Genomic DNA, 9,347 nt, shown 5'->3' on the forward strand with positions numbered 1-9,347 from the left:
TGTCCAGACACCCCTTTTTCAGATAAATTGGGGGTCCGGGTGGGGGGCACTGATTGGTGGGCCTGATGGATAGAGCTTCATCAGTGCTAAAAAAAAATTAAAAAAAAAAGAAACCTGAAGCTTTTATGTTGAACAGTTTCTGAGTTATAAGCATTTTTGCATGTCCTGACACCCCCTCTGTGAAAGGAGCCCCCTCCTCAAATATGCGGTGTATCATAAAACCGTTGGCTGGCGCAGTGTAGGTCAGACTCTTCTACAGTCCTGCCAAATTTCATGTTGATCGGTGAAGCCGTTTTTGTGCTACGGTTGACCAAAAATCTCCAGAGGAAAAAAAAACAGTGCGAAAACAATATGACTCCCGCTTACGCTTCGCGTACGGGGTCATAATAAAGACCACAAGCCTAATTAGATCATTAGAGTTTTATAAATGGCCAAATTGATAATCTTATTTCTAGCACTATATCACAGTCTCTGCATGCATAAAAAGCACTGCAGTACAAGTCAAAATAAATGTTAGAGGCCACTTTCTCTTTCACCCACACTGGGATCCTTGTGCAGACGAGAGAAGACAGATGCATGTACACACACAGGTCAAAAATACAACGGAGAAAATAAAACCTGCGAGCACTCGCAAGAAATCGTCTAATTGGCAGCGTGGTGTGTGATGCCCTGCTGGAGCTGCYGGGGGAGAGGAACCCAGAGATGAATAGGAGCAATAATCAATARGAGAATCACAAATGTTTCTGTCTGCTATCAGCCTAACTTACTGCATCACTGAACTGTCACGAAGAATCAGAGCTGAAGACCARCATTACATGACAACTAGGGTGAATAAAAGTCTCACGATGCTTATGGTTCTAAAATGCTTTTCAAATGTAAGTTGACTTGTTATAAAATATAAACAAAAGTGTACAGATACACTATTAAAAGTTGTTTGCCTCTTTAATTGTTAGCTCTTAATTGTCCCAAGGTGTGTGGGAGAGCATGAACACTTTTTTGTCTTTATGTGTCCCTGTGATGGACTTCAACCTGTCTAAGATCCCTCAATCACACAGTGACTGCAGGAGATAGGCACCAGCTCCCTGTGACCAAGTTAAAAGAAAATGGAAATTTAAAAAAAGTAAGCTAAGACACAATCATGAATCATGTACACAAAATACAAGGATGCAAGTTCAACATAACCTGCTTGAAACAACATATAAATAGTTTGGCTTACTTTGTTGCAGCCCCCTTTAAGATAACTTATTGTTTCAGGTATAAACATACAGATGACAAACAATGTCCCTAATTCATTTATTTTTTTTTTTTACATTTACAGTCTTTAAACTTATGTTCAGTTTTTTAAATATCCTCCAAACTTTTGTTTGAAATCAGACCGAGTTCCACTGTTTGTTGGCAATGTCACAGAGATGACATGTACTTCCTGAGGAACAGTAAAACTCATTGCTCTGTGTCACAATGTATTAGGATTCTACCAAACAAAAAAAGGGGGAGAACTTCATTACCACCAAAACAACTTTTGACTTAAGTGACCAACACTAAAATTTCACTTGTGCATTTATTGCAACAGTTGTGATGGTCATGTTCCCTGCTCTACAACTGTGAATTAAATGTAACGTTGTGGTTTTAATCTTGAGCCATGTCCCAACTGCCTCATTGGTTCTGCTGGCACAACAAATAAGAAAACTGGCCTTTTTTTAAAATTAAATTTCATGAAGAGTTCAGCATGTACACAGGCCTCCAGCCCATCTTAGCCCACTCTCTGCAGCGCAGAACAGAAAGAAATGATGAAACTGTCATCAGCGTGTAAAGAGTCTAAATATAGCTCTGCATCTACAGGCAAGTGTTCCCTCTACAGGCTGCAAAATGGCAGGCTGAGCGGATAACAGACATATTAAGTGTAAACACATGATATGAAGCATCGCAGGTCAGAGGCTGTCTCCACCTCCAGATGGATGCTTTCTGTCGTGCCAAAGTTATTATTCCTGAGATCCACTGCAGAGCAAAACCTGGTGTTAACCAATATAAAAAAAGGTAATGCAGGAAGAACGATGCTGAGGAATGACAGCGTTAATAATGAAGGAGATTCATTTTGCGCTCACCGCAGCTTGCCTAAACTCAACACAAAGCAAAGAGAGGCACGTCCCTCCACCTCCAAGTCTAATTTTTGCCCGGCAATCAGTCACAGAGACGGATGATCCCACACTAGCTCGCACAATTCTCACTTATCGACTCGCGCCTTGCTTCCTGCGCTTTGATGGAATTGCAGCCTCAACCCCTGCTATTCTGAAACTTCCCACACAGAAACTGAATGAACGGAAAGCAGTGAAGAGAGTCTGTGCCCCAAGACCAGGAGGCAATGATGTAGAGGGGCTTCAGAGGATCAAAGCAGGTGTTGTCCTGTCATGCCTCCAACACTCCTCGTTTTCCTTTGGGCATTTTTTTWAATTCAGTTTCATAGTGCAAGACAAACGGTGGGTCACTGCAGAACCAAACTGTGATCAAGATTCACTCTTTCAGAGACGAAGATGTTCTCCTTGATAGAGAGAAACGTTGGTTTTAGAGTGAAGTAAAGGAAGCTATTTTTTTGTGAAAAGAAACTGCTTGTCGTTACACAGAGGTGGAGGCCTTCGTGTTAAGTTGTCCCAATCTACAACGAAGTACGACTCAGACCCCTGTGAACAACAAGCAGCCATCAGGGCACTAACAATTAATCGTTAGGCTGATGGTCCTCTTTTAAATGGGAACAACCAGTTTTGGGTGTCACCAATAAACTGATTGATGCACTATGCGAAGATGAGTTTACTGCAACTCCGCAGACTGAAGAAGTCTTATGGAGAAGAAACAAAATGTTTCAATGTAGAAAAACCTGGACCTGACTTATCTTTGTTAGATAAACAGAAGAAGCTGATTTCTACATCTTAAAAATACTTTTTCTCCTGCAACCCAACTTTTTTGTTTCTGTCAAAGTAGTTCCTCCTAATAATTTTCTGTTAAATCCCCTTTTGTGACTAAAAAGAGTAAAGAACATTTTTTGAAAAGAAAAAAACGTTAACACATACTGTAGCATCACCTTATACTTTGTTTAATAAGACATAAAAACAAATTCTRGTTTTTGTCCTGTAAAAAATACCTAACAGACACGTAGATAAACAAACACTTCAGAGGACCTGACAAAACAACACGCTGTAAATTCAGAAATCACACGTCAGCCCAACAGTCATTGCAAAAATGATGGATGCATGTGACAAAACTGATCAAACAGGATATTTTATTCACCCAGTCAGCCATGTGAATAAGAGCTAAAAAATAATAAACACAATCTGAGTTTTTGTTTACTCTGTGAATACTCCTGGACTCAGCAGCTCTGCCAGCTACCCACTAATCAAGCCACTGCATGAAATAAAGACGCTGTGAACGAGCAAAACAAATTTCCTATATTTAATTTGATAAATAACACCATGACAGGAATAATACAGGAGGTGTTTGTGAATAAATCATGGAAGAGTGGAAGTGAAGAATGAGTACGCTGCAATAATAAAATGTGAAGATGCCACAAACTAAGCGTCACGTTACGAACAAGAAGCTGTACTTCAACATAAAGGCAGAAAATACTCCAGGCTGCTATAAACTTCCATTCAGTCATTTTCATTCATCATTCCTAAAACAAGCTGCTGTAGGCTGAGTTAGAGCAGTGCTTCTGTAAATCCTGTGGTATTTCATTAAAGAATGTCAGATATTTTAAAGACCTCATGAAACCGTATCGACCTTTTAAAAAAAATCTGCCTAGAAGACTGGGAGAACCTCTGAAAGACTCACGGGTGGCTCATAATAAACACTTTGGATCAAGAACTAAATGAAACATTTATATATTCTACAGTATAACCAGATTAAAAAATGCCAAAATCAAAATTTAAGCACTGTTTTGTCGATAATCAAGCATAACTTTAATAGAAAAGAAGCTTGATCCAACTTTTATCCTAAAGCAAAATGTGGAAAACTTTCTGAATACAATGTAATTAAATCTATAAAACACAACATTAAAAAGTATACAAAACAAAACATAAATACACATACAGCAACACAGTATAATCATTTCTTTCTGTCACAATTATGAAACGCTCAGATGATTTAAACCAAAGATAATCAAAGAGCGTTTTTTTAAAAATACTTAAAATTGTGTAAATTTTGTAACAGCTGCAAGGGACATGAAAGTCTGATAAAACAGTAGAAAATTAAATTTAAGAAATAAAATGCTTTCATGATGTTTTGAGCTTGATTCAGATAAATGGATTACTATATGGATAAGCCAGTTACAAAAATACCACCACAGCGATTGTTTGCTTTAATATTTTAGATGCTGAAAAGGTGCTTTGACAAAGATCAAACAGGGTTTCCCCCAAATCCTTTCACACAGTGTGACAACTACTTTTTCATCCATTCATTTTTCCAGTCCTTTTGACTCCGACTTCATATAAACCGAAATATCTTGTAGTCATATCTGTTCAATCACCACTTTCATTCAGAGTAATCAGAAAGCAGCAGTAAAAATTTAAAAATACCTCACACAAGCACATTTTTTCTAGTAATAAATGTAAAAAGTTTGAATTTTACTATTTTACTTATACCTTTTCAAATCATGCACTTTGTTTAAACATTTAAAACAGGATTTTTTCCCATGGTTCAAATGACCTATCTGTGCTATAAGATTTGCATAAATTTCATGTTATAGCTACTCGTTTTAGTCCTCAGATCAAACCTATATTTCTAAATCCCCCCTGGTGTCCAACCAAACATGAGTACTCCTACATGTTGCTGTTTATACTCCAGGCTCGTTATATTTTTTAAAGTACCCACTTCGCTGTGCACCACTACACTACAGCTGATGAGCTTTATTTACCTATTGCTTTGATGGCAGAGTACCAACATAATTGCTATTTTTAAAAGTAAAACACATGATGGGAGCTTATTCTGCAGCTCTGACACGCCACAACTGAATACATTCCTAGACCCTTAGCTGCAACACTGTTTTGTTGTTTTATTCCCCCCCCCTTTTTTTTTTCTCTCAAATTTGGTGCAACAATTTGACAGCATCTCATTAAATTTTGCCTCATTAGTTGAGCTGGCTACGTTTCTAAACAAGGGCAGACTTAAGGTTACGTTAAAAATAGCTAATTTAGATTTTTTTTAATTGTGTTACTGAAGCAGTTCATTTTTGTGAAGGAGATTTTTTATTCAGTCGATGCTTCTAATTTGTTCATAAAATCCAAAATGTGTTAAATATATGGTTTTAAAATACTTGATATTTATTTTAATCACTTTCTTTTGAACCATGGTATTACTCCAACATCTTACACATCACCAGCATTAGCATAAAGTTCAAGCTACCCAATATATATTTAATCTAGGGGTGAAGTGACTGCAGTTTTCTGGTCACTCAATGGGCCTCATGCAAGAACCGTTGGTACGCACAGATTTGTTCTTAAGTTGTGCGTACGAGTGATTTAGGAGAATTTGTGGCATTCACCAATGTTTTCGTATTCTAAGATTTTCTTCAGATACGAACAAAATTCACGTGTGGTCCAGACCTGTTGTATATTTTACGAGCAGTCAGTCTGCTGTTATCCAGATGGGTTTTCTTCACTAATAACTTTATATTTCATTAGTTTGAAGATATTTTGAGTTGAAAATAAATCACACTCCATAATTATGTTGACAATAGGCTATTCTGCTTGAATTAGAGTTATAATTTTAAATGTAATAATTTAGACTAACAATATAAATTGTCCGTCCGGCCGGCTTATCCGCAATCAGGTGCGGCAGGGGGGCAGCAGGAGACCCCGCTCTCTCCGCAGCGACACTTTCCAGCTCCTCCTGGGGGACTCTGAGACGTTCCCAGACCAGAGGAGAAATATAATCCCTCCAGTGAGTCCTAGGTTTTCTCCAAAGTGCCAGACTTATTTTGAAAACATTTTAAAATGCTTATTTCAAACCCGCATCTGAGACCACCGCAGCGCGCGGGGGGAGGGGGGGTGGTACGGTGCGCAGCGCTGTGTCTTCTGAATAAATGAAAATGATTTAACACAGTTGTTTATATTTTTAGCAGCTCTTTTTATTCCACAGCTGATCTGCTAAAAATGACAGATTTTCTTTTCTGGATCTCTGACAGACGGACTTCAATCTCTGAACTCGTAAAGTTTTTCTTTTTAGTTTTCGCTGTAATTTTCATGAATGAATGAACACTTCCTTGTATCTGAGGCAAGAAACATAGCCTTATATGGTGTATTTGGGGTGGTAATTATGCTAATCTCCTCTCGCATGCACGAGCAGCTGGATAGAACAGGTGGAATTTACGCAGCTCTTTTACACGCTTTTCCTGAAGATAGAAGAGTTTGTTGAATCTGATGTGACATGTTCGTAYGAACCCTTTGTACGAACAAAAGTAAGAGAAATTTAGGAKAAGAATACGAACATGTTCTTGCATGAGGCCCAATGATCTTTAAAAAGTCTGATTGTGATTTTGGCAGATCCTGAATTTTAAATAACCAACACCATCATGTGTTGTAAGGTTACAATACACCTTTAACGGCCCAATCTTATTTTATCGAAAGACACTGAACAATACAAACATGTTTTAACTGGACATTTGGTAGTACTCTCAAGAGCAAAAGGGGACAGTGGTTGATTTTCAGACCTTTCTGGAGGTAGATGAGAAGCTGATCCTTTCCACCAATCTTATCCAAGTATCAGCCAATCTCCCAAAATTAAAAGGAAATCAGTGACGGTAAATCGTCCGGCCAATTTATTGGCCAGTTAGATTTTTTTTATTGCAGATAGACCGAGGTGCTGACTAAGAAAATGTAATTTGTTGCTTCAGCTGGACATTCATCAGCTTCTACTCAAACATAAGCAAGGGCTGGTTCCTTTTTTAGGGAATCTTATGGTTTTTAAAAGCCATGTATTGTTTCTTTTATACTATTACTGTAGTTTTTTATTATTTATCTATAATTTATTTATTTCAATAGAAAATAACTAGCATTTTGCAAAATAAGCACTTTTATTTAGAACTAAAATTACATTTATTTAGTTTTAATTATTAATTTTTATTTAGGTCCTCGACTATACAGTCTGCTGGTTCACTAGTGTTTTAAGTGAGCTGCCATAATGTGTACACTCACTTTTGTTTTATATGTAAATGTGCAAGTTAATGAAAAATTATGAACAACTCAGCCACAAATTTATTAACATTCATAAAGCTGAATATGTCTAAAACAATATTTGTGCAGCATTACATAACATTAAAAGTATTTTGTTTTGTTTTGTTTTCTAAAATCAAACATCCTGGTATTTTTTTGTTGTTGTTGTTTTTATATTAGTATCATAAAATGGTGGTATTGCTGCTTAAGTGTACCATACTCTCAGAATCTCATACAGGTKTATATATCTAACATGCACTAAAGCTGATACAAAAATTCTCTCAATGTGTTGAGGTCTGACAAAAAGTACATGGAGATTAAAATAATTATACAAACAGCTAAAAATAAAATGTGCATCATGCTAAAGAGCTAAACTCTTCCAAAAGTTCACCTCAAAATGACTAAAAAATATCAGCATCTAAAGAGCCCAAATTTTCAAAAAAGGAGTAAATGAAGTCCAAATAAAAGAAATTAATGCTGAAACACAATTTGCTGAATGCACTTCACTGAGTGCACAAAAGCTGTGTCACACAAGTGTTGCCCTCCTTTCAAAGTTCCTTGTACTACAAATCTATTAAATTAATCATACATACACTGGTTGTGCACACATTTCGAGGACGTTCACACAGCAACTAAACCAAGCCTCTCTAAAGCTCACTCCATTATTCATCAGTCTGGCAATAGCTGTATGCGTGATGCACTCGTCGTTTCACAATTTAAACTGGATGTTTCCTGTGGTGTTTGACCTGTCACAGCAGGTCAACTGATGGAATTCTTTTAGATGAAAGACGAGTAAAAATAGAAAACATGAGGTTTTTACTATAGTGACAGTAACTCGCTTGAAATGCAGAACTGTATGCTAACTAACTCTACAACGTTCATGTAAGAGTTTGACCTGATGCAAGCTGCTAGGGCAGCAGAGACCCAAACTGAAAAGAGACTAGATAGCTTTTAATACAATGTACTGCAGTGCCCAGGCAGGAGTTCTTTAGATTTAGGACCACCACACATTGTGATAATGCCTTCAGCCCAAGTCATCCATACAGAAGTAGCTCCTCCCTTTAAACTAGTCAAACATCACATACCAGATTCTGCAAAACAGCCCCATCGAATGTATAATGGCACTGAAAGAAACAAATAATACTGTTTTGATCATTTTCAAAAAGATTTGCTGAAAAATAAGCACAGTCCTTTTGATGTAAAAGCACATGCAGAGCACAGGATTGTCATTACTGATTATGAAATTTATCAATCAGTCATACTGTTAGTGTTAATACTCGTGATTAATCATCTCACTTTGACAGCACAGTTGTGCCTGGTTCAAGTTCCTGCAGCACGTCTGATTCAGGTAAGATTTTATTTTTTTAATTCCTAAACCAAATTAGAAAAGGATAAGGTCCGAACAAAACAAGAACAAAAGCAATGTAAAGAATTGAGTAAAACTGTGTCTAAAAYAAACAGGCTAGTTTTAACAGTGATTTTATATAGATTTTTTTATTATCCTGGTATAGAGCTATTTAAAGTTGCCACTGGTTGTGTCCTTGCACCCACTTACCTTTACTCAACAAACCACAAGAGATGAAGAACTCAGTGCAAGAAAGCACTTCTCCTGTGGAATGGTACCCTTCACTTCAATGATCATGTATAGCTTTGTGTTCACACAATTACTGCTGACAAAAAAGCTTCAGACAAGTAGATGAATACCAAAGTCCTCAAGCATCTTTTGTGAACTTCCAGTTTTTCCAGCACCATGAATGTTGAGGGAAGTGCTGCTTATTTGACTGACAATTAGAACATTTGGATTTAAAAAATCCTGCATATTTTCCTTACACGTTTTCAGACGAGACAATATTTTTATGTCTGAATAAACAGATAGAGGGGATATGAGAGGATGCACACAACCATATACAAATGTGGAGCATTAAGCATGCAGTGGGATGTCCTTAAACGAATCCATGTGTGAAAATGTCATAAGTAAATGTCAATAGCTTTTTCAAGTTTGCCCTAAGGACATCCAGCTCAGCATATATCCATGAACTGCAGGACTCTGACTTGATTTCCTATGATTTCATCTATTCTTAACCACTTCAAAAGAACTCATTTGCTCAAGTGACAATTATATATATGTATATATATATATATATATATATA

At 37.0% G+C, this 9,347-nt stretch overlaps 1 protein-coding gene across 1 annotated transcript in view; it reads right to left on the minus strand.

The window, feature by feature from the left end:
- The window catches only part of tex264a (testis expressed 264, ER-phagy receptor a), an 81,825-nt gene that overhangs the window by 55,978 nt on the left and 16,500 nt on the right, over positions 1-9,347 (minus strand). The window lies entirely within an intron of this gene.

This window comes from Austrofundulus limnaeus, unplaced genomic scaffold, assembly GCF_001266775.1.
Source record: "Austrofundulus limnaeus strain Quisiro unplaced genomic scaffold, Austrofundulus_limnaeus-1.0 Scaffold55, whole genome shotgun sequence".
Lineage (NCBI taxonomy): Eukaryota > Metazoa > Chordata > Actinopteri > Cyprinodontiformes > Rivulidae > Austrofundulus > Austrofundulus limnaeus.